Here is a 25,177-nt window from a genome sequence, read left to right as displayed (position 1 = left end):
GGGGCGGGGGGGGGGGGGGGGCCGGGCCCCCCCCCCCCCAACCCCGCTGCGCTGCCCCCTCGGGGGGTGCGGGACCCCCGAAGCGCCGGAGCGGAGGCGGGTCCGGATCCGGCACCGGCAGCGCGGCTGTGCCGGCGGCGGCAGCGCAACTTTCCCGGGGCCCGACCCCCCCTCGCCGAGGGGGCTGCGACCCCCCCCCGCCCTCCTCCCGGCTACCGGCCGCCCAAACGCCTCGGGGGCGGCGGCGACCCCCGCGCCCGCCCGGAGCCGGGCAGCCCGCACGCACCGGGACCCCCGCGCTGCTCGGGGCGCACCGGGACCCCCCGCGCCCCCCTGGCGAACCCCACAGCCCGGAGCGCCCCGATCCCCGATCCCTCGGTGCCCGCCGAGCCCCGGCCCGCCCGCACCCCCGGCTCCCCCAGCGCCGGCCCCGCTCCCTTTGTCCGGGCGCCGTAACAAAACTTCCGAGCGCGGCGCGGCCGAGCGCGGGGCACGGCCCGCCGGGGGCAGCGAGGCGACACACGGGGGGACACTGCCCGCGCCCCCCGCACCTGCCGGGGGGTCCCGCCCCGCGCCCCCCACCCCCGGGGGGACACCCGCGGACCCTCCCGCGCCGCTCGCACCCACCTGGTCGCGCCGATCGCCGGGCTCCGGGGGCGGGCATGAGCCGCGCCGCTCCTTCCCCCGCCACCCCTGCGCAGCCCTCCCCGCACCGGCACCTTCCCCAAACTTCGACGGGGCGGGCGCGGCGGGGCCGGAGAATTCACTGTAAGTGAACCTGAAATTTCTTATTGTGTGTTTTTCTGTGTGATGTGTTGGTTGTTTTCTTTTGGGGTGGGTTATTTTGGTTTGGTTTTTTTTGGTTTTTTTTGGAGGGGGGGGTCCCCCCGCTGGTTGGAGCACCCCGCTGGTTGGAGACTCCTCCGCCTCCCCCCCGCCACCTCACCCCGCCGTTCTTTGGGCCCCCCCCGCGTTTTGCTCATTAATGCCTGCGCTAATTGGTTTCTGCCGCGTTCGGTCCCCGGCGCTTGGCGAAGCTGTGGGCTTGGGGAAAGGGGGGAGCGGCGGGGAAACTGAGGCACGGGGGGCTGGGGACGCGTCTCCGGGCGCTCCGTGGGAGCAGAGGATGGGCCGGGTGGGGAAAGAGCGCTCGGAACGTCGAGTTCAGCGCAGGGGGCAGAGGCAGGACAGGGGCGCTGAGCCTCATTTACACATGGGAACAGCGAGCTGGTGACCCCAACACCTCCAACTCCGCTCTGTGACACCCCCTGTGACACCCCGACATCCGTCCCACAGCAGGGACAGGGTCCCCAGAGCCCCTGGGGGAGCAGATGTGCTGCACCCAAACCAGCAGCCAGATATTGCGCCCAAACATCTGCAGAGAGGCCCCAAAACTCCGAGAGGGGCTGGAGCCCATCCAGCACCCGGTGCTGCTCCCAAACCCTCGCCAGCGCTGGGGACACGGGTCAGGGTGACACAGCTGGAGCAGGGGAGGGAGCAGCGTTCCAGCCTTGCCACTGCCTCGGAGTTTGGGGCTGAATTCCCACCTGCCTCAGGCACCTGCACAGGCTGGGGATGGATGATCCCACTCCCACACGGGGAGGTTTTCCAAAGCCGGTTACATCTTGATGGCACCAAAGAGCGGCCACTCTGTTCCCTTTTCTTTAAAATTCAAAAGTAGCTCTTTTGAAATTTACATTTTAGGGACAGCTAAAGTAGCTTTAAGAGGTGAAATTGGAATGAAAAGTATTTCAACCCACCTGGATTTTTCTTCCCCCTGTAATTTAATTTTTTTACAGGAAGACTGTTTATGGTTGGTTTGGGTTTCTAAAAAAATAATCTATTATTGAAAAGTTAGGGAATTTCTGTGAGATGGGACAGCTGGTTTTCTACAACGACATTCTGATGGCCCTAGGAAATATCCCATTGGTTTTGTCCCCAAAAATCTTCCATTCAAGGGGACAAACAGGATGAGGGCCAGCACCAGGCTGAAACTGAGGTGTTAACCCCCTCCTGTTGGAGTCCTGGGATTTTCCAGAGAGCTTGGCTTGCTGTCAGTCCCCTCTGGAGCTGCCATCAGGGAGCTTCTGCTGCTCCCTCCTCTGCAGAACCCTCTCCTGGTGGAAGGAGCCCCACGTTCGTGGAAGGGGCACCTCAGGCCCCGTTTCTCAGAAGTGGCTCCACTTCCTGCCAGCACCTCCTTTATGGGAGGGCAGCGTTCCCTCTCCCTGCCACGGAGCAGCAGGAGAACCTCTCCAGCCAGCTCTGGATTCTGGGTGACCCCTCGGATCCAGGCTGGCCCAGCAGGGCTCTGCCTCATCCCATCCCATGGGACACCTCCACCAGAGCTGCTCCAGGTCCCTCCAGCCTGGCCTTGAGGCTTCCAGGGATGGGGCAGCCCCTTCCTCTCGCTCCAGGCCCTTGTCCAAATCCCTTTCCAGCTCTCCTGGAGCATCTGCAGGCATGAGGAACCTTCCCTTCTCCGGGCTGAACATTCCCAGCTCTCCCAGCATGGCAGGGAAGATGCAGCCCTTGGATCAGCCCTTGATGGTTCAATCCTCTCCGTGCTCAGGACTCACGGTTATGGGACACCCCACCCCATTTGAAGGGGTCTCCACATGGGAAGTGCATCTTTGACCCCTCCAGTTCAGCCCAGATCCCTCCTGACACACTCCAAACCCCAGGAGTGCTGGAACCTCCGAGATCTTTGTGATCCCCCACCCATCAGTCCACGACAAACACAATACCCACTTTTATTCCATCCCAAAGTGGCACTTTTCTGAGCAAAAAAAACAGCTTTGAGTGGCGTGCCTCGTCCAACCTGTGCTTGCCCTCCTTTCCCTGGATCAGAGGAGCCCCTTTGAAGACATCAAACATCGTCAGAGCAGGAGGGAGCTGCACGAAAAGACGTGGGCAGCCTTCCACTGAGGGCAGCTTGTGAACCCAGCGTGGCCCCGAGGTCCCTCTTTGTTCAACTGAGTCAGCCTGGAAATGAGGCAGAGCAGGGAGGAGGGATCTGGCTGAGGAGACACGGATGGACCAGGGTCAGACAGGGTTGGGACAGCTCCTTCCCTGCTGGGGTTGGTCTCTGAGGGACCACTTTGCTCCTGGGAAAGCAATGGGGACATCAGGGATGAGGAAATTCCCAGGAAGGAGAGTGCAAGTGCTCCTGCAGCAGTGCTGAGCTCCCAAAAGTGAGACACAGGGAAAAAGGGAAGGGAAAAAAAAACTTCCTTTTGTTCTGCACCAGGTAAAGCCTCGGGCGTGGATCACCTGCAGAGGGTCCAGGGGAGGCAGGAGGATTTGGAGCTCTGGGATAAAACACTTTGTGTGGATGCAAAGCCCTGAGCCACGTGGGCAGAGCAGGGTGAGGGATCAGCCCAAAGCCAGAGTCCTTCTGCTCTTCCAGGAAAACTCCACCTTCCACCTCTTCCCAGCTCATCCTCACTCTCAGCATCTGCAATCCGCTCCCAAAATCCCAGCTGGGGGAAGTTTTTCCTTACAAAGTTGGGCTTTTTCTCCTCCAGGGACTGTCTGATCTCGGAACCAGGATTTAAAAAACCTTTAAAACCTGAAAATTTTCAGCCAAAGGACGGTGATCCCACGTTTGCCTGGAATGGGAACAACCCCAATTTGCTGTAAGGTTGACAGAAAGCTGAGATCTTCCATGGAAAAGATCAGTTTGGGTTTGTCCTGAATCCCACCTGAGGAAAAGCAGCTCTGAATCACCTCACCTGAAGCATCCTCATCCCTCCAGGAAAGTTCTCTCCAAGATGAACCCAAAGCCTGTTTGCCACTGGACTGGCATTTCTGGCAAACAGGGAGTGGAGATCATCCCCTTTGGTTTCTCTTTTTTCTTCTTTGGGAAGAGCAACCTCAGAAACAAAATCTGAGTTTTCTGAATGTGCTCATTTGAAAAATCAGTGTTTGGTGATGGGAACGACTCCCCCTGAACTCCTCTGCTTCCTGCCTCGCCCTGGATTCTCTCTCCCTCCTGCTTCCAAGGCAAAATAAAGAAAAAAAGCACATGGAAATATGAAGAAAAAGAGAATTGGAGCTGGGAAAACAGAGAGAATGAGGGAAGAAAGTTTTTTTTCCCTTCCAGAGCAGTGTTTTGGGGATGGCGTTGTGCATTGCCACAGCTAAACTCCCAATCCCCATCCCTTCCAAGGAGGAAATTTCAACTGATAAGCAGCAAATCTAATTTCCCACCCAAATCACAACATCAATTTTCACCCCAGCACCCCCAGCCCAGCCCTCTGCCTGCTCCCTCTCCCTCCTGAGCCCTCACACCCAAACCCTGGGGCTCATCCCAGCCCCTCCAGGGCATCCCTCGGGTGGGCAAGCAGAGCAGGACCAGCCCTTGAGGGGCAGCCCCCCAGCTCTGGGCGCTGCACCCCAGCCAGCACAAGGCTGGAGAGGCCTGGGGGTCCCACAGAGACCCCCCGAGGGTCAGTGCTGGCACGGCCACGCCGCCAGGAGCCGAGCACACGGAGCAATCCGGCTCTGCCCGGACGTGCTGGCGAGGCCGCGGCCGCTGCAGCTCTTGGAGCCCTCTCGGCTCTTGCGTAAGGCCAAGGATGATGCACCGAGTTCCTGTAAGTGATGAGAGGCTCCTGGCTGCCCGGGAAAGCCACAGGCTGCTGCCTGTCCCGGGGCTGGCACTGCTCCACCTGCTCCAGCCAGCGGGATCCCTGCGGAGGAACCCCCGGTGATCCCCAGGCAGGGGCAATCCCAACAGCCCCAGAGAGGGGATAGCACAGAAATCATCAGCAGCTTGGGCTCAGCCCAGCTCAGAGTGGGGTTTTGAGGGAGATTTCACCACCTCAGGTCCCTGGCTGGTGGCTGTGCCGTGCCTCAGTTTCCCCCATTGCACACTGAGGGTTGGACTCAGGTTTTAGGGAGCTGGAGGTAATGGGTAAGGGAGGGAAACCCCCAGTGCCTGGGAGTGCTCCCACACAGGGACACGAGGATGTTTGGGAGGGTCCCCAGACAGTCCCAAACACCCTCTGTGCCTGCAGAGCCCCATTCCAGGAGAGCAAGGAGCTGCACATTTGCTTTGATTTGCTGGGCTGAAAACTGATGGTGTAATTTGGGTGGAAAATCCAAGATCTGCTGCCTATCAGTTGAGATTTCCTCCTTGGAAGGGATGGGAATTTGGAGTTCAGCTGTGTCCATCACCCAGCCCGGATGGAATTCCCCGAGCCCTGCCAAGCCCAGATGTGCCACCAGCACCCGGGCACACAGGACAGGAGGCTCCCCTGTCCCCATCAGCACGAGCCGTGCTTTTTTCCCCTCTCCTCTTTTTTTATCATTTCCCTGCTTTTCCAAGGTTACACATCCAGAGCAGGACTCAGCTCCCGTTTTTGCCTGTGTTGTTCCCTCCTGGAGCAGGACCCAGCTCCTGTGTTTTCCTGCATTATTCTCTCCTGAAGCAGGACCCAGCTCCTGTGTTTTCCTGCATTATTCTCTCCTGAAGCAGGACCCAGCTCCTGTGTTTTCCTGCATTATTCTCTCCTGAAGCAGGACCCAGCTCCTGTGTTTTCCTGCATTATTCTCTCCTGAAGCAGGACCCAGCTCCTGTGTTTTCCTGCATTATTCTCTCCTGAAGCAGGACCCAGCTCCTGTGTTTTCCTGCATTATTCTCTCCTGAAGCAGGACCCAGCTCCTGTGTTTTCCTGCATTATTCCCTCCTGGCGCAGGACCCAGCTCCCGTTTTTGCCTGTGTTCTTCCCTCCTGGAGCAGGACTCAGCTCCTGTGTTTTCCTGCATTATTCCCTCCTGAAGCAGGACCCAGCTTCTGTGTTTTCCTGCACTGTTCCCTCCTGGAGCAGGACCCAGCTCCCGTGTTTTCCTGCATTATTCCCTCCTGGCGCAGGACCCAGCTCCCGTGTTTTCCTGCATTATTCCCTCCTGGCGCAGGACCCAGCTCCCGTGTTTTCCTGCATTATTCCCTCCTGGCGCAGGACCCAGCTCCCGTGTTTTCCTGCATTATTCCCTCCTGGCGCAGGACCCAGCTCCCGTGTTTTCCTGCATTATTCCCTCCTGGCGCAGGACCCAGCTCCCGTGTTTTCCTGCATTATTCCCTCCTGGCGCAGGACCCAGCTCCCGTGTTTTCCTGCATTATTCCCTCCTGGCGCAGGACCCAGCTCCCGTGTTTTCCTGCATTATTCCCTCCTGGCGCAGGACCCAGCTCCCGTTTTTGCCTGCCTTGTTCCCTCCTGCTCCTTCAGGAGATGCTCACCGCACGTGGTGGCTGCTGTCGGAGCCGTCACGGTGCCGGCCGGGAATTACTCACGGTGTAAGGTTGGAGGAAGGAGGGGGGAGGCCACATTCGCTGCTTTGTCTGCAGTTGTTCATTTCTCACCCTTTGATATAATTTTTTTTTCCCCCTCTTCTCTTTCTTCTCCTGCCAGTGCTCTCCCTGAGCTCTCTCCTGCTCGCTCTTACTTGGGGTTGGAGGATCTGGCTGCAGCCCTGTGGGGTGGAAAATGTTCTTTGCTGGGCTGTCCCATGGTCACAGAGGGGTCCCCTCACTCCTGGTTCTCCCAGCCAGTCCCTCCCCTTGGGAACGCCCCTCTTCCCACACTTCCACTCCCACACTTGCCCATTTCTGCTCATTCTTGGCCCAAACTCCCTCCATTTCTGTCACAATGTCCCCACAAGTCACCAGCCCACCAACCAATCCTACCCCACATCCTCCCTCAGACTTTTGTGTTGGGTTCCAGGAGGGGCCAAAACACCCAGAAAACCCCAAATCCTCACTCCAGACTCTCCAGAGGGAAGGGTCCCTGCGGGAATTCCTGTCCTGGCAATGCCAGGGCACATCCTGCTGTTCCTTGGGAAGACTCAACAGAAAAGCATTCGGGACACTCGGTCCTTCCCCTTCTCCACGCACACCCTCGGCAGATCAATGAATATTTTAACAAAGAAATATTTCATTAAAAGAGTTGATTGCTTAATGAACTGTCCCTGTGAGCCATCAAAATGCAATGTTTTTTTTTTTTTTTTTTTTTTTTTTTTCCCCTGCCTTTAACGAAGGCAAAGATTCATATCACGAAGAAGTGGCTTATCAAATTACCGTAATAGCTCGAGTAGAGCCAGCCCAGGGCAGCGTGCGGGGAGCCCGGGGGCTGCTCCCACCACAAATGGGACTCCACGGCCCCCCGAGCAAGGTGGGACAAGGGCAGGCTCCTCGTGTCCCTAAAACCAGTGTTTTGGATAGTGGGAAGCAGGTTTGCTTCCCTTTGGGCTGCCAGGATTTGAAGGGAAAGAGAATTCTCCATCCCTTCTTATTCCCGACCCAAGAGCGTTGTGATAAAGGGACATAAAATTATAAAGGGACATTTCACTTGTCTGAGGCCATGAATTGCACCAGGGCTCCAGCCTCCTCTGGAATCACAAGCCAGGCAATGGTTTGGCTTGGAAGGGACCTCAAAGTTCCTCCAGTTCCAAGCCCCTTGGGTGATTAGAACAGAAAGGGATCCAAAAACGTAATTGCTGTCTCTTATCAATCCTGGGTGCTGCTGGTGTGCTCTGAGGAACCATCACTGCTGCTGCTGCTGCTTCCCCAGAGCTGCCAGGCAGGACAGGGGCTCATCCTGCTCGCTCTGCCTTTGGAAGTTTAATGAAAATGTCCCTGCTCATCCCAGGTTTCCTGCCGGCTCCGGGCTGGGCACGGCTGGAGGGATCTGGCCATTAACAGGCGGGAAATGAACAATAACCTGACAAGAAACGACCAATTTTCCATCAATTAGAGCGAAGCCTCTTTTTGTCTTTTAGTAAAATTAAGTTTTGCTGACTGGTGATTACTTTGGTCTGATGACAATTCATTAACACTTACATGGGGAGGATGCTAATGGCCAGGAGGAGAGGGAAGGTGCTGAGGGAGCACTTGGGCAGAAATGTGGCCTTGGAGAAGCTCTGGAGCTCAGGACAGGCCAGGGAAGGAGGGAAGCAGCCCCCAAAGCAGGGCAGCAGGAAGCCCTCCCGCCCCTCTCTGCAGGAACACAAAAGTGCTTTGTTTGGGGCTGGAATTCTGCTCCTTGTGCTGCTTCCCCCCCTGGGGCTCTGCCTTTAAGGGCACTGCAGCGTCCCTGGGGCCAGCACCAGGCCAGGGTCCCTCAGAGCCACTCCTGGGAGCTTGGGGACAGCTTGGACAGTGCAGCCTGAGCTGGCTGTGCCCCCGGTGGGGCTCCTGGCTGGGGACAGGGTGGCAGCAGAGCTCTGAACTTGGCACGAGAGGGAGCAGGGCTGGGCAGTAACAAAAACCAGCCAGGGAAGCGACCACCAGCACCTCAAACCACCCAAACCAGGCACAATCAGCCCGAATTTCTGCTAGAGAGTGAAGGGGGAATTGGTGCTGAGCATGAATATTTCGTATATATGGACGTGTATGTGTGCAAGCCTTCAAAAATCGAGTTATTCCCTGGATCAGAGCTGTCTCTGCTGCTGCATCAGGCCTCTCCTTATCGAGGAATTAATCCCCAAAAGCAAGGGCAGAAGTTTCTCAGGCTGCTGCTCCTCTTGCACACTCCTGGGGGTTGGATACCTCCACACCTGAGCAGGTTTGGGGGAAGAAAGAGAAACCCTCCTTCCCACAGGAGCCCCCTCAACCCTCCTTTCCCCTTAAAAAACTCCCCGGGGTGTTCCCAACCCCAAAACTTCCACTTTCATTGATTTATTTGCACAAGCTGCCCAGTGGTTCCCAGTCTGGCAGGGAAGGAGCTGCCTCTGATCCCTTCCCCTGGAATGGGGCAGGGATTAGCTCATCCCAGGGAGATTGGGAAAGCTCAGGGAGCGTTTACTGTAAGAGGCCTTTGATTCACTTCGAGGGCTCTGGCAGTGCGATGGGGAATGTGTTGAATCAGAGGCACGGCAGAGCCCTCCCTGCCCACAACTCCTGGGACACTTCCCCAAATCCCCATCCTGGATGGCCAGGCTTGAAGGATGCAAGGATTTAATAGGGGGAAAAAATGGTCGGGTCCTCAGCAGGTTTTCTGTTTGTTCCCCCGAGTTCAGGAAGGGTGAAATTTGGATTTTTTTACCAGGATGGGTGACACAGGGATGGTTGGCTCCCCGAGCTGTTTTGTCACTCTATTTCTAACTTTATTTGGGAGGAGATTTCCACAAAACCCCATAAAAAAATTGGTGTTTCCCATCAAAAAGCTTTTCAAGTTCTTTCATGACCTTTGTTCAACAATGACCTAATTTCACTCAAACTCTGGCACAGCCTATTCCTGAGGTGGGAGGAGAAGTGGCATTCAAAATTGGGTCAGTTTTCATTAAAAACCCTTCCGTTTACTAATAGTTTTTCATGTGTCAGAAGGACTGGGATGGGCTCCAGACGCTGTCTGCCCTTCTTCACTGGAGAAATGGGTTAATCTTCCTGGGAAATCACCGCTCAAGGACTTTTTGGCTTTTTTTCTCCTCCCAAAAGTCAGGATGGACTCGGGGTTTTGGTGGTGCCCCTTCCCGAGGCTCCAGGCTGGGTGTTGGGTGTGAGAATCCAGGTGGGATGGGGCTGATTAAAGCTGGGCCACGCGTGTCACCTGTGTCACCTGTGTCACCTGCTCTGGGTGTGCAACTCGAGCCCTGAGCTGGCCACGGAATCCCAACTCCATCCAGGAGAGAGACGCGGGATGAAAAGACGAGAGCGACGGGGAGGGTGGGAGATCCCATGCCCTGACCTAATTCAGAGCCTAATCCAAAGCCTGTCCTAATCGGGGGGAAGCCGAACCTCCCAGTCTGATCCCCCCAGCCCAGGGCAGGGGATGGGGAATGCGCCGGGATGCGGAGCCGGGGAGCGCGGAGGGATCGTGGCCTCTGCTCTGCTCCCACAGCCCTGAGAGCTGCCAAAATCCCTTCTTTGGAGCATGGATCCACTCGGACCCTGAGACTGAACCCCCCCGAGAGCCGCGGGATGGGCGAAAACCGGCAGGAACCGGGCGAGGTGGGGAGGGAGGCGAAGCCAAGGAGCGGCGGCGCTCGGGCCGCTCCCGCTTCTCAAACGTGCAAATTATGCAGCCATTTCACGGGACACTTAGGAGTCAATTTGCAACGCGGCTCAGGGGGGAAATTGGGCACATAATTCCCCTGAACAATAACCGGAGCGGCCGCTTAATTTAACTCCGCGCCTGGACCTCGTTAACGCGTGCCGAGGGGAGGATGCTGCGGGCGCCGCGGCCACGTGCGCGCATCCTTCCTCATCCCTCCTCTTCCTCCCGCATCCCTCCTCATCCTCCCGCATCCCGCCGCGTCCTCCGGGCCCGCAGCGATGCCCGAGGGCAGCGGGGGCTGGCTCGGGGGCTCGGCAGGTCCCAGCCCGGCTCGCACACGCTCCGGCAGCCCCGGCACAGTGGCAGCAGGCTGTTCTCATTACAGCCCAATGAGGCTGTTTACTCACCCAGCTGGAGACAGTTAGAGAGTGATAAATAATGAAAGAGAAAACATGATTTTCCCCTCTGTGGTTTCTATTTGTGTAACCATATGTCACAGCTCAATACGGCCGCGGATTTTGGTTTTTTTTTTTTTTTTTCTGCTTTATTCAGGAAAGAGTTGATTTTTTCCACAGTGCTGCGATTTTTTCTCCCCACTTCTCTTTTTTCTTTTATTTTCTTTTTTCCTCCCCTTTTCTCTGCAGCGACAGAAGCATTTCTGTTTGTTTTCTTGTGAAACTCGCTCGGACTCCGACTCCTTAAAGTCTGGCTTGTCCCAGGAACTGCGGAGGTTTGATAGGATTGTGCTCAGCTTCTTTTCAAATACCTGTCACGGGGCTGCGGGGAGAAGAACCAGCTGAGAGCAGCGCGGCGAGCCGAGCCCGCATCCCCCTGGCTGGAGCATTCCTGCGGGAGGAAAAAACCCTCTGGAGCTGTCCCTGGCACGGGGAGGGAGGGTTGGATGAGGATCATGGGCTGCTTTTGTGTCTCTGAGTGTTTTCTGGGGCCAACAGAGCACCGCTGCTTCTGTTCGCAGGTGGGGAAACTGAGGCACAGGGCTCATCCAGGGACCCTGCAGCCTCCTGGCACCTGCGTGATCCACCCAGGAGCGCGGTGTTAACTGGGGGGAGAAGGATTTGAGGCAGCCTGAGAAGGAGATCTCGGCTGAGCGTGCCTCCCTCCTTCCCCCAGGAGCGGCCCTGGCAGCGCCCTGCTCCGGATGGCGGCCGGGCGAGCTCCGGGAGCGCATCCCGCCCGTGCCCTGGGGAGGGCAGGTCCCTGCACGGCCCCTCTGGCTCCCGCCAGGTACCGCACACCTTCCTGCAGCAATTATCCCCGGCTCCCCCGTGCCGCATCCCGCTGCCGCCGTCTCTTCTCCTGCCATGCCCCCGCCGCTGCCGGAGCTCCTGGCACGCTCCGGGGATGAGTTTCCCCTCGGAGCACACCCAGCCAGGGGCGTGCGAGGTGGTTTTTTTTCGCCCCGGCAAGTTCGCCGGCTTCACAACATCCTCTTCCCGCAAGATACATCGTTCTGGGAGGGCAATTACCGCGGTGACCTCATCCGTGTCTGCGGCATGAGCTCACCAACGCTCCCGGTCCGCCGGGTGTGCCCCGAGCTCGGCTCATCCCGATCCGGCACTGGGCAGCCTCCAGAGCCCCAGCCCAGCTGCGAGGAACCTGGCAATTCCTCGTGGCAGGATTCCCAGGGGCCGAAGCAGGGACGAGGGGTGGATGTGGAAGGGAAGAGCCCCGGCGGTGCCGAGCCCCAGCATCCTGACCCTGCTGCGATCCCTGGAGTTCTCCCCAGAGTGGAAATCAGCTGCCAGCGATCCCACCCTGTCCTTGAGAGCGTTTTCCGAACGCTCCTGGAGCTCTGGGAGCCTCGGGGCTGTGCCCATTCCCTGGGCAGCCTGGGCAGTGCCAGCACCCTCTGGGGGAAGAGCCTTTCCCTGATGTCCACCCTAAAGCCTCCTGATACAGCTCAGCCATTCCCTGGGTGCTGTCCCTGGCCACCTTTGTCCTGAAATGGCCCCGAGTGTCCCTCACAGAGAGCTCCTGCAATGACCCAGCCTTGGTGGCTCCATCACCTGGTGTGGAGCCACAGCAAGGTCTGATCCCTACAGCACCCCAAAGCCTTGGCTGTGCTTGAATCACCTCAATTAAACTCAGCAAACACACCTCCTCCTGGGGCTGATCCCTTTTCCAAATGTAGGGAAACCATTTCTGCGGAGGTTTTGTGTGCAGCAAAAAAAAAAAAAAAAAAAAAAAAAAAAAAAAGGGGGGGGGGGATGGATCCTCAGCCTGCACAGGCAGAGCGATTCCCACCCCACCCTGGTCCCACATCTGCTCTGTGCCACCCTGCAGGGACAACCTTTCTGCACCCCCCAGCTCTCACTGAGGTCCCACTAATGAGGCTGTCGCCCAAAATGTGCCCAAATTCACCCAAATGCTGGGAAAACAGCTGTTCTCCACACTGCAGCCACCCCATCCCAGCAAAACCACCCCAGCTCGGAGTCTGAGCCCTGTGCTGAGTGTTGAGCACTTTAATGTTGATGGATTTGTCCTTTCTAAAAGCAATTAACTGAGGAAAATCAGGATCTGCTTGCTTCAGGTGACAAGAAACTCTCACTGCAGGGCTTGAGCTGCAGGCTGGGGGGAGATGGACCCCGCTGGTTCCCTGACCCCATTCCTGGCCCAGCACTTCCACAGCCCAAACCCTCTCCTGTCCTCTCCTCCTGCTCCTCTCTCCCTGCCAGCACCACCGAACGAGGGCTGGGAATTCCTCACAGGTTAATTGGGGTTATTTCATATTAAAGCCCCTTTGCCTCAGGAACCAAACCTGCTCAGCTCAGTCCTCCCTGCACGGAGGAGGTTTGTGCCCTGCCAAGGAGGTGGGGATGTCCCCCCAGGTCACCTTCCTGACGTGGGACAGGTGGGTCCCAAACCCCAACCCGTCCTGCCATGGGGTGAGCCATGCAGGTGCCACCCTGGAGAGCAGGCTGATGGCACTGGGGGAATCCAAACCCTCTGGAGGGGATGGATCCTTTGGTTTTGATTCAAAGCCTGCTGGGAATGCCCGTCCGAGCTCCTTCCCGTGGATGCAGCAGCTCGTTAATGTGCCCACCTTGCCTGCCATAGACCCAGAGACACATAAAATCCACATTTTAGCTGATCCCAGATCAGCTGGGAGCTGGATCTGACGCAGCTGCAGGGAATATCAAACCAGCTCCATCCCGGCAGCCCTTCTACCTGCAGATCCAGGCCTCCAGCCACGGCTGTGCCAGGAAGCATCCAGGTTTTCCACGGCTTTTTCCACTCCTGGCTGTACAAACACCCGGCCCCTGCTGCTCTCCAGCCCCTCCTGGCAGTGCCTGGGTTAACAGGAGGCACTTGGATAGAAAAAAAACCCCCTTTTTTTTTTTTTTGTTGTTGTTGTAGCAGGAGATAGGGAGAAGAAAAAGCGTTGGGCTCATTTATTTGGCTCGCAGTGTCGCTAATGCCCTCGGCTCCAGGCCAGCGTGAGAGATTGGGAGGTAAATCGGCCAAGTCATGCTGTACAAACATTTCAAAAAAGAAAGATATTTCCAGGCTCTCTCGCAGGAATCCAGCCCTCCTCCTGCTGGGGGACTGTGGGATCTGGAGCCCACTTTGCCTCTGTCTGTGGGTGTTCAAAAAGCAGAAATTCACCCAAAAGCTGTGCTGGAATTTGGGGATGCTCAGGCCCTGGATCCCGTGGAGCATCCCCAGGGATATTCTTGTCTGGGCAGTGGGCACAGTTGGATTTTTAAATAATAATGGATTTAAACTTCCCAGGGACTATGTGTTTTCAACAATATACACAGAGATTCTTTATTGCTTGCAACATTTTAATGGATGGGTCCTTTGTTATTTGTTAAAGGCCCATTGAAAATGTCTTTCCACTCTTGTTCCTGTTTCTGGAGCAGTTCATTAACATCCCCACCTTTCCTGCCATAAACCCACGGACTCAGGCTCGTAAAATCCAAATATCTGCCAGTAAAGTCCCTGCACAGAGAATAAAACCCCACTCAGTGCCCACATAAACCACGGGACAAGGTCTGTGCCACCACCTGTGACTGCAGCAGGGAGCGAGGCTGGCACTGCTGGGGTGTCCTGGCTGGGGGAAGGATGGGGACAGACCCTCCCTGGGACCTTTTTTCCCCATCTTGAAGGTCCCAATGGTTCTCTGGGGTCTCGGGGTTGAGTTTGGGGTGTTTGGGGGGGTACAACACCAGGAGCTGCCAAGGGTGATCTCACTCTGTCAGTTTTGCACCGGGAGAGGGGGGAAGGGGCTGCAGAGCCCGGGGTGGGAGTGAGGAGCTCTTGTCCCTCCCAGGGCCCAGGGAATGCTGCTGGAGAGCTGCAGCTGGGCTTGGCGGGGTTTTCTGGAGGAAACCTGCCTGAACACGGAGCCTGTGACTCGCAGCCACGGAACAGCCTCGGTTTTCCAGCCGCCCGGGGGCCTGGAAAGGTTTTGGATCCGGGATTTGGGGCCACCCCGGCTCTGGAGGTGCCGAAACCCCGCAGCATTCCCAGCCCCGTGACGGGATGGGAGCAAGGAGAACTCAGCCTTCGCATTCTTCCCCTTTCCTTCCCCATCTCAGGATGAGCTCAGCCGGGATCTCTGCTCTGTCACCAGCGGTGTCACACACACAGGGGACACCCCCAGGGACACCCCTGTGCCCCTCTGCAGTTTATCCCCAGCCGGGACAGGCTGTGGGGTCACTGACCCCGAGCTGGGCAGGGCAGGGACAGGGGCAGGGACAGGGACAGGGACAGGGACAGGGGCAGGGACAGGGACAGGGACAGGGACAGGGACAGGGACAGGGACAGGGGCAGGGACAGGGGCAGGGACAGGGGCAGGGTAGGGGCAGGGGAAGGGCCAAGGGCAGGGGCAGGAGCTCCCCGGGCAGCCCCGGCCGGTGCTGGGTGTGCCACGGAGCGTTCCCAGCCTCCCATCCATCCGTGCTGGGCTGGGAGAAGGCTCCGGTGCCTCATTGCCATAAGGACCTGACAGCGAATTTGGCAACACAGAGCCCTGGGGGGACGGGTTTGCCCTCTGGGCACCAGCGCCAGCACAAGCAGCAGTGCCCTTTCTCCTTTCCCTTTCCCTTTCGCATTTCCCATTTCCCTTTCTTGTTTCCCTTTCTTGTTTCCCATTTCTCCTTTCCACCTTTCCCTTTTCTCCTTTCCCTTCCCTTTTCCTCTCCCTTTCCCCTTTCCCCTTTCCCCTTTCACCTTTTCCCTTCCCATTCCCCATTCCCTGCCCACCCCATCCTTTTTCCTGCCCCTGGGATGGCCGGACCCTGCATCCCCCACCTCCCACGCCCCATCCCCGAGCAGCCCCGGCCCCACAGCCCCGTCCCCTCTGCCCCGGCCCCCCGGGACCCCTCGCATTGCTGGAGGGCACGGTCTGAATCCTCGAGCACGGCAGAAATCTCCGAGTCCTCTTTAGCTGTCCCAGGAGGAGGCAGATCTGAGGGAAGGCAGCGCGGAAGATGCCTGCAGCAATGTCAGCGCTAGAACAGCCGGGCTGACAGGATTCAGAGCAGGGATTAAGGTTGGGATCAGGGATGCAGGGGAAATGAAGAAAGGCTCTGGCTTTCAGGCGTGTCTCTGCTGTGTTTGTGCTCGTGTTTGCCGGGCAGGGACGAGCTCCAGGCTTTCAAAGGCTCCCAAAGAGGCCGGGGTTCACCTCGGAGCTCCCTTTCCTGTTTCCCCTTTCCCTTCCTCTTCCCCCTTTCCCTTTCCCTTTCCCCCTTTCCCTTTCCCTTTCCCTTTCCCTTTCCCTTTCCCTTTCCCTTTCCTTTTCCCTTTCCCTTTCCCTTTTCCCCTGTTCCCTTTCCCTTTCCCTTTCCCCCTTTCCCTTTCCCTTTCCCTTTCCCTTTCCCTTTCCCTTTCCCTTTCCCTTTTCCCCTTTCCCATTTCCCCTTTAAATTTGCTTTTTCAGGAGGAGGCAGTGGGGGTCCTGTTGTCCCTGGAGCAGCTGGAGCCTGGGCAGACCCAGTCCTGCCCCATGGGAGGATGCACAGGGCATCCCTGGTTCCTCCCTGAACATCTCTGCCTTTTCCCAGGAGTTTCCAAAACGTCGATGTTTCACTTCCTGACCAAACTATTCCCACTTTTGGGGCAGGACATCCCTGCCTCCCTCCAGGGCTGGGGCTCCAAGGTGGTGACTGCAAACTCCAGCTGCAAATCCCTTTGCTCCAGAGTGGTTTTACTGCCCAAGGAAAAGCAGAGCAGCCAAACTCCAGAGCCTGTGAAAAACCAGGATCACGGGAATCTTGAGGAGAGTGAGAAGGGAGAAGGAAAAGCCAGGACACTGGGAGCTGTGGCAGGCAGGGAGCACCTCAGTCCCCGTGGCTGCTGCCTGTCCCCTGCTGCTTCCAGCGTGTCCCCAAGGCCACTTGTCACCCTGACACAGCTGTCCCCTCTGCCCCTGTCCCCAGACCGGGGCTGCTGTGTGCTTGCACCGCAGCAATCCCCAATCCCCCTTCCCAAATCCTGCTCTGGGTCCTCCCCCAAAGGGTTGGAGCTGCTGCATTTCTCCTGGGAGAGCCTGGGAGAGACAGGAGCCAGCCCCAGCGGGATGCTGGGGGCAGCCAAACCTACCTAAAATTGCTTTTCCAGGGAGAAAAAGTCCCACCCTCTTCAGAGCAGGCTGAGTCCTCCGCTGGGCTCGGGGCTGAGCCACACCAGGAGCTGGAGGGGGTCCCTGTGCCCCAGCCCCCTCCTCACACCCAGATCTCCAGAGAGGGAAGGATTTGGGGTCTCTGTGAGGCAGAGGCAGTGCCCAGCCCCAAACACCCTCCAGAGCTGGGCAGCTTTAATCCCCAGGCTCTGCAGCCTTCAGGCAAAGCTTCCAGTCAAAGCAAAGCTGCTCTCTTTTCCCTCCAGCCCTTCTCCCTGCCTTCCTGGCCTTTCCCCCCCTCCTTTATCTCCACACAGCCCATGAACTTTCTCCCAGTGCTGCCCACCCTGCTCGGGGCTCCTCGTCTTGCTCTGTTCCCTGGTTTCATCCCAAGCATCCCTTCCTCATTCAGCCTCTTGAGCGAGCCCAAAAAAAACACCCTGATGGATTCCACACTCCAACCTCCTTCTCCTCTCCACCACTCCACCTCTCTCATTCCCAAGCTCCCTCTTTTCCCCGGTGGAGATGCAAAAGCACCAAGTTCTCCTCCCCATCCCTCTTTCCCCTTCTCCCCTCCCCTCAATTCATCCAACCTTCTCTTTTCCATGTGGTTTTTTTTTCCTTCCTTCCTACCCCTCTCACCATTTATAATTTCTTTTTTTTTTTTTTAATATATTTAAGTTTTTCTTTTAACTTTCAAGGTCACCACGGACAGACAATGCCACCAGTGCCTGTTTGATATGTGAGCGCTATTGGCGTCCATTGCCACGGTTTCCGTGGTAACACAGTAACCATTAATTTTCAATTAAAGTAGACAAAAAGCCCGATGACAGCTCCAGGTCTGCTGAAGATGTCAAGAATCCGTATTAATATACAGCAAGAGAGCATAATTGTGTGTCCATCTTCCTGAGCAACGAAAATGGAGGGATAATTACCAGCTAGAAAGCCACTCTGTAATTTTGTTCTTACTGTCACCACAACCCTACATATTAGCATAAATTAAAAGCAGGGTTTATTGTTACCAAAGTGCATTGATATTTCCAGCCTATTTTCTTCCTTTTAACTGTTTGTTGTTGATGGGTGACTCCTGGACACTGTGGGTGAGCCCACGGGAGCATCCAGGATGTCAGGGAGGAAGGGATGAAGTTCTTGTGGTGCCACCCAGGTGGAAGGGAGGGAAGGGAGAAATCCCAGCTCCATGTGTGGCACTTTTCCATCCTCCTCGTCCATCAGGAGCTCCGTGGATCCCAACTGCTCCACGGTGGGGGCTCTGTCCCATCCCACATCATTGGGTTTCACCATGGAGCTGGAAGTGCTGAGAGTCCCCGACCGCTCCACGCTCGCTGACAGCCGAGCTGAATTCATGAATTTAAGTGAATGGAAAAAAAGTGGGTTCCTTGTATCATATCCAGGGAAAGCTGTCCTTCAAACGGGAATTTAGTGTAATTACCCTTGAGGGAGCGATCCTCAGGCAGTCAGTCACAACACTGACCTGCTGCTGGGACCTGACAGGAGATTACAGCTCAACAAAGGCCGGCCTTCCTTCCTTCCTTCCTTCCTTCCTTCCTTCCTTCCTTCCTTCCTTCCTTCCTGGACTTTGGGGCTCAGGAGTGCGGGGTTTGGGGACACTGGGATCAGTGACACGGGATTTGGGGGCTCAGGAATGTGGGGCTCAGAAGTGTGGATCTCAGGGACACTGGGATCAGGCACAGAGGATTTTGGGGCTCAGAACTGTGGGGCTCAGGGACACTGGGATCAGGGACATTGGGATCAGGTACACAGGATTTGGGGGCTCAGGAGCTCAAGGTTTTGGGGCTCAGGGATGTGGAGCTCAGGGGCACTGGGATCAGGGGCACTGGGATCGGGGACATTGGGGTCGGGGGCATTGGGATCAGGGACACTGGGATCAGGGACATTGGGATCAGGTACCCAGGATTTGGGGGCTCAGGAGCTCAAGGTTTTGGGGCTCAGGGATGTGGAGCTCAGGGGCACTGGGATCAGGGGCACTGGGATCGGGGACATTGGGGTCGGGGGCATTGGGATCAGGGACACTGGGATCAGGGACATTGGGATCAGGTACCCAGGATTTGGGGGCTCAGGAGCTCAAGGTTTTGGGGCTCAGGGATGTGGAGCTCAGGGGCACTGGGATCAGGGGCACTGGGATCGGGGACATTGGGGTCGGGGACATTGGGATCAGGGACACTGGGATCAGGGATATTGGGATCAGGTACACAGGATTTGGGGGCTCAGGAGCTCAAGGTTTTGGGGCTCAGGGATGTGGAGCTCAGGGGCACTGGGATCAGGGGCACTGGGATCAGGGACACTGGCATCGGGGACATTGGCATCGGGGACATTGGGATCAGGGACACTGGGATCAGGGACACAGGGATCAGGGACACAGGATTTCGGGGCTCAGGTGTTGCCTGTGGTGCCCAGGTACCCCCAGGCTGCTGCACGGCCAAGGGCACCCTGGGCCGAGCTTCTCCAGATGTTCATCCCTCCTTCCTCCCGTTCCCCTCGGGGCCGGTCCCAGCACAGCCTGTCCTAGGTGAGGATCCCTCAGAGCCATTTATCTCTCATTTATCTCCCATTTATCTCCCTTTCATCCCCCGTTTAGTGCCTGGCACGGCCATCCCACCTCCCCTGCAGGGAAACACCGCTGCTCCCCCAAGCCACGCCACAGCCCCGCTGGCTTTGTCCCCAGCGGTGACCCAGGGACCCTGCGACACCCGAACCCCTCCAAAGCCACCCCAGCCCACGCAGGCAGAGCCAGCAAAGGGTCAAAAAGCTCCCAGCCCTCCTTTCCCCCCCTGGATATAAATACCAGCCTACCAGTCGACACAGAGTACATACATCTTAAACAAACACTTGGCCGGGCTGTTTATCTCCACAGCCTTTAAACAAACTCTTTCAAAGGTTTCTGCTGATATGAGAGATTTACTGAAAACCATTCGCCCTTCTTAAAAGCCTCTCAGTTTATGCTGCTCTGGGTGAAACGAACGGTGTTTGAGCCTGGAGTTTTCTGTCTTCTGACCGCATGTTTATCCGAGGGGCCACCGCTGGCTTTGATACGAGAGCAGCACGGACACAAATCTTTACGAGGGAAAATATAAAATAAACTCCCAAAGTCGGGGTGTGCGTGTGGCACGGGTGGAGGGGAGCGGGCAGGGAGGAGGGGAGGAGGAGAAGTTTTGTCCTTGGCAGGGTCGCAGAATCCTGGAATCGCTGAGGTGGGAAAGGCTCTCCAGGATCACCAAGCTGTGCCCGATCCCCACCTCGTCACCCCAGGGCACATCCAGTCATTCCTTGGACACCTCCAGGGATGGCGACTCCAAACATTCCTGTTCCAAAGTCTGATCACCCTTTCCATGGAGAAATCCTTCCTGAAACTCCTGAAACGCCACGCTCAGCACGTCTGTGGCTCCAGTATTCCGAGCTGCTATCCCGCCACGGACATTATTCCCATGACATTTTTCATCCCAGTGACGGCTGTGGGGCCACCTGAAACTCTGCATTTTCCTCTGCCCTGCCTGACAGCCAGCTCAGCATTCCATGGACGTGTCACTGTCACTGCAGCTGAGCAGGTGCCACGGAACACGGAAAACTGAGGGACATCAGAGCTGCTGCCAGAGCAGCCAGGATCAGGGTGAGGGTGAGGATGAGGATGAGATGAGGATGAGGAAGAACATGAGATGAGGATGAGATGAGGATGAATGGAAGATGAGGATGAGGATGAAGATGAGAAGAGGATGAGGATGAGATGAGGATGAGGTTGAGGATGAGGATGAGGATAAGGATGAGGATGAAGATGAGAAGAGGATGAGGATGAGATGAGGATGAGGATGAGGATGAAGATGAGAAGAGGATGAGGATGAGGATGAGGATGAAGACGAAGGTGAAGTTGAGGATGAGGATGAGGATGAAGATGAAGATGGGATGAGATGAGGATGAGGATGAGGATGAAGATGGGATGAGATGAGGATGAGGATGAGGATGAAGATGAGAAGAGGATGAGAATGAAGAAGAGATGAGGATGAAGATGAATTGAAGATGAGGATGAGGATGAAGATGAGGATGAAGATGAGATGAGGATGAAGATGAGGATGAAGATGGGATGAGGATGAGGATGAGGATGAGGATGAGGATGAGGATGAGGATGAAGATGAGATGAGGATGATGACACACATCCCAGGCACTTTTCCTGTCTCGGTGCATTTTCAGCCCCATTCACAGGTTGGGAGCCTGAGGCAGAGGAAAATGATGAGCTCAGGGACATTTTGGGAAGCAATGGGAGGAATTGGACCAGAGTTTAGTGCAAGATGATCCCACTTGGAGGAAGATATTTCTGACTCCAAGAACAGCTGGAAAAATGGGAGAAGAGACTGAAAGAGCTTGAGGAGGAGCTGAGCCATGCATTGGGGAGAACATTTGCCTTCAGTGCTTGGAAATCACCCCTGGCTCTGCCCGGGGCTTTCTGCCCCACCCTGGGTTGTGCCCACATGGATCTCTCTTGGCAGCCCTGCCACAATTGCCAGGAAAACTTGGAATAAAGACAGTCCCTGCCCCAAACACCCTGAACCTAGAGACAAGGCAAAATATTCCTTTTTCCAAGCGGTTTATGCCACTTGTCCAGTGTTTTCCCAGGCAGTGACTGAGCCCTTGAGGTGCTCCCGTGCCGTGCCAAGCAGGAATCTGCTCCCTGCTGCCAGCAGCTCTGCAGCATTACGTGTCATTCCTTGTTTACTGTCCTCCCTCGCTGATGACACACTCAGGCAGGGACCTGTTTGTTGTCACCGTGACACCCACGTCGGTAAACAAGGCGAGTTTACCCAGCCCTCAATCAGGGAGCTGTCGATGGCAGGGCCCCGCTTCCAGCAGCACCAAAGCCTCGGGATGCTGAGCTCTGACTCCCAAATCCAACCCTCTCCATGTCCCTCACCCAGCCAGAGGACGAGGGGCTGCTCTTGCACCACCAAAAATCGGCAAGCTCCGCATCAGGCTCTGCAGGGGAAGTTTGCAGTCAGGCCTGGGCTCCTGAAGGTTTTGTTTCCTTTTACTGCCATGTGAATATTTTTCTCCTCTGGGGCTCCCTGGCTGCCTGATCTCGCAGGGTTTTAACAGGAACAAAGCCACGGGACAGGTTTCAGAGTAAACAGCAGCCACCACGAGACTCGTGACACAATTGCAAAAGCTGTGGCCACCCTGCCACCCTGGGAGATGTGACCTTGCTGCCCCGCAAAGTGAGAGGCCATAAAGAAAACCCCAACAGATTTATCCTGGAGAGAACCACTGCAGCATCGTGGCCTGGCTTTCCAGCGGTTTGGAAGGAGCTGGAGGCCCCACGTGGGATTTGTGAATGCTGGCATTGATGGCACAGCTTCTCCATCCCCTCCCCGGCCCCTCCGCTCCGGGCGGGAGAAGCTCAGAAGCTTCTGGGTCTCTGGTGAGCCCGAGGTCTGGGGTTGTGGGGAGGAGGAGGAGGATGGGGAGGAGAGTTCCCAGATGTGTCTGCACGTGGAAACGGGGCTGTTCAGGCTTCCCTGGGGTTTTGTGTGCTCTGCCTTTAGGAGAAACCCGGCCAGAGAGCAAAGGTCGGGGCAGAAATGCCGGTATTTATTTATCCAGGAGAACTGTGCGAGCAACACGAACAACACGTATTTGGGAGCCTTTCGAAACAACAGAACTGCCGCTCAGAGCTGCTAAACCAGTTTGGTGGAGACACCCCTGCACACGCTGGGCAGGAGCAGGGACACCAGGAGAGGCAGCTGGAAGCAGAGCAGCACATCCCACCGGGGCACAACATCCCAGCTCCATCCCGGGGGCTCCGGGCATTCCCAGGAATCCCCCCCGGCACAGGGAGCAGTCCTCCTCCTGGGATCTGGGCTGAGCAGAGGTCTGACACTGGGGTGAGGGGCAAGATAAGCTCAGTTCCAGGTGTAAACCAAAGCAAAAAAAGCAAAATGTTGCTTTCCCAGAGGGAAAACCTTGGAGTGTTGCCCCCAGGCTTTAATGGGGTGGTTGGTGCTTCCCCATGGCATCCACGAGCGTGGGGTGCTTGGGATCTCTGTGCCAAACCCTGCCCCAAATCAGTGGCCACTTCAGAGAGCTCATGGCCAGGGTGTGGAGCAGCCTCTGTGAGGGTCACCTGGGCCTGAGAGCAGAGCCCAGAGCGGGTCTGGGTGGCACCAGTCTGAAACTGTCCCCGATTTTATCCCGTTTTAGTGCTTTGACCAGAGTGCCAATGACCACAGCAGGAGGGACAAAGCAGGAGCCAGGCACACCTCGGGCTCCCAGAAGTTCCTGGCAGCTCGGAAGGAAGCTGCTCATGACAAAAGGGCTTTTTCTGAAGCTCTCTCTGCTGGCTGGGTCCTGCAGGAGGATGGCACTTGCACCCACCCCGATGCTTTCCTGGCAGTGCTTTGGTTAGCAGGGCTCACCTGGTGGTGGCTGTGCCACGTGGCTGCCTCGGTGGCACCTGGGCATCATCCTGGTGCTCTTTCCCCTGGCTCCTGGGACAGCAAAATGCCCACAGTGGGAGATTTTTGGGCACTGAGTGAACCAACTCCAGCTGGGCATGGCAGTGTGGCCAATGGCCCTGCCTGAGCTGCGCCTACAAAAGCTCAGATCATCCCTCTCTGTCATTTTTGGGGGGGAGACTTTGCCTAAGAAATGAATGGCCAACCCCCTGTATGAATGACCAACACCTCAACACCTCAACACCTCAGCCTAGCCACGGCTTGGGAGGAAAAAAAAGAAATCCAGGCAAAATCTTTGACCCAAGCAGGACGCAGCTCCCGCAGCGCCCGGGGGGTCATCAGCTCATTTTTCGGCTGCCCCCACCCTCCCCTTTGGGCTGCAGCCCCTGTGACACCCCCAGGGTTGCCGTGAGGGGCAGCCTGTCCCCTGTCCCCTGTCCCCAGGGGTGGTGGCAGCCCTGCTGCTGGCGGAACGGGGGCAGCGCCGCCGGGCCCCCGAGCACGGAGCGAAGAGAAGCCTTTTTGTTCACATGTGTTGGCTCAGCTCAAATAACTCATCGGGGACCCGGGCTGCAGGCTGGAACGGGAAGAAACTCTCTCCAGATGAAAGGATGTCAGAAAATTGTATTTAGTCAACTGCGTGTGTGTGTGTTAGAAAGGGGCGGAGGGAGGAAGGGGCCGCGGAGGCTGTTACTGTGACTGACTTTCTGACTTCTTAACTTGTCAGCATATCCTAAAGTTAAAAATGCACATGCACACAGGCCTGCAGCCAAAGAGGCTGTCTAGCCGCAAATCCAGATGTGGGGGCCACTGCGCTCCCGCCAGCCCCGCTCTCCCTGAACCGACTTTCAGACTAAACAATTGTGACTTGGCTGTGAGAGCAGCGCAATTCCAGATGCTGCTTTCCTTGCACGTTGTTTTAATTGGGCTGGCAGGCGCAGGGGCTCTTTCAGTGAGAGCAAAGCTTCCCCACGGGACCGCAGCGTTTTGGCAGAGCTCCCACGCTGCTACCTTAAGAGAGAGAGGGAGAGGGGGAAGGAGAGGGAGAGGAGGGGAGGCAGGGAGGTGGTGGTGGGGAGAAAAATTGCGAGCGGCTTTCCGAGGTGTTTACGGCCGGGAGCGGCCGCCGCGCTGCGGCTTTATCTGCTGGAATTCTCACCTGGTTTTCTTCTGGATTTCTCTGGGGGGGGGTTCGGTTTGTTTTGTGCACCCGTGGAAAGAACAGAAGGCTCAGGACACAGGGGTGAGCCAGGGTGGGGATGTGCAGCCTGGGGTGAGCGGTGCCAGGGCAGCCCAGAGGCGCTGGGGGCACCGCTCCTCAACCAGGGCAGCATCCATGGGGGGTTTCCGTGTTGCCCATTCCCAAGGCATTTCCACAGGGATATTCCCCATCCATGCTGCCCATTCCCATAGCAATTCCACAGGGATATTCCCCATCCATGAATTTCCACAGGGATATTCCCCTTCCATGCTGGTCATTCCCCTGGTATTTCCATAGGGATATTCTCCATCCATGCTGGTCATTCCCATGACATTTCCACAGGGATATTCCCTATCCATGCTGGTCATTCCCCTGGCATTTCCATAGGGATATTCCCCATCCATGCTGGCATTTCCCTTGGCATTTCCACGGGGATATTCCCCTTCCATGCTTCCCATTCCCACAGCATTTACACAGGGATATTCCCCATCCATGCTGGTCATTCCCACAGCATTTCCACAGGGATATTCCCCATCAATGCTGATCATTCCCAAGGCATTTCCACAGGGATATTCCCCTTCCATGCTGGTCATTCCCACAGCATTTCCATAGGGATATTCCCCATCCATGCTGGTCATTCCCACAGCATTTCCACAGGGATATTCCCCATCCATGCTGATCATTCCCAAGGTATTTCCACAGGGATATTCCCCTTCCATGCTGGCCAATCCCATGACCCCAAAAGCTCCTTTCCTCACCCAGCTGTGGGGCGAGGCCCCAAATTCTCCTTTCCTCACTCTGCCATGGGATGGGACCCCAAATTCTCCTTTCCCCACCCTGTTGGAAGGGGGGAGGGGGGGCTGAGGTCCCAAATTCTCCTTTCCTCACCCAACTACGGAGTGAGACCCCAAAT

The 25,177-nt window shown here is 56.7% G+C and overlaps 1 protein-coding gene across 1 annotated transcript in view; it reads right to left on the bottom strand.

The window, feature by feature from the left end:
* FOXP4 (forkhead box P4) overlaps positions 1–757 on the bottom strand; it is a 54,891-nt gene extending 54,134 nt beyond the window's left edge. The window contains exon 1 of the mRNA XM_041427057.1: positions 628–757. The gene's annotated coding sequence lies outside the window, so the exon portion shown is untranslated. The remainder of the gene's footprint in view (positions 1–627) is intronic.
* Between the last annotated feature and the right edge of the window lie 24,420 nt (positions 758–25,177).

The sequence above is a fragment of the Onychostruthus taczanowskii genome, unplaced genomic scaffold (assembly GCF_017590055.1).
Source record: "Onychostruthus taczanowskii isolate IOZ18803 unplaced genomic scaffold, ASM1759005v1 scaffold97, whole genome shotgun sequence".
NCBI classification, from domain to species: Eukaryota; Metazoa; Chordata; class Aves; order Passeriformes; family Passeridae; genus Onychostruthus; species Onychostruthus taczanowskii.
The sequence above is the reverse complement of the archived record's forward strand: the minus strand, read 5'-3'. Positions and strand labels throughout refer to the sequence as shown.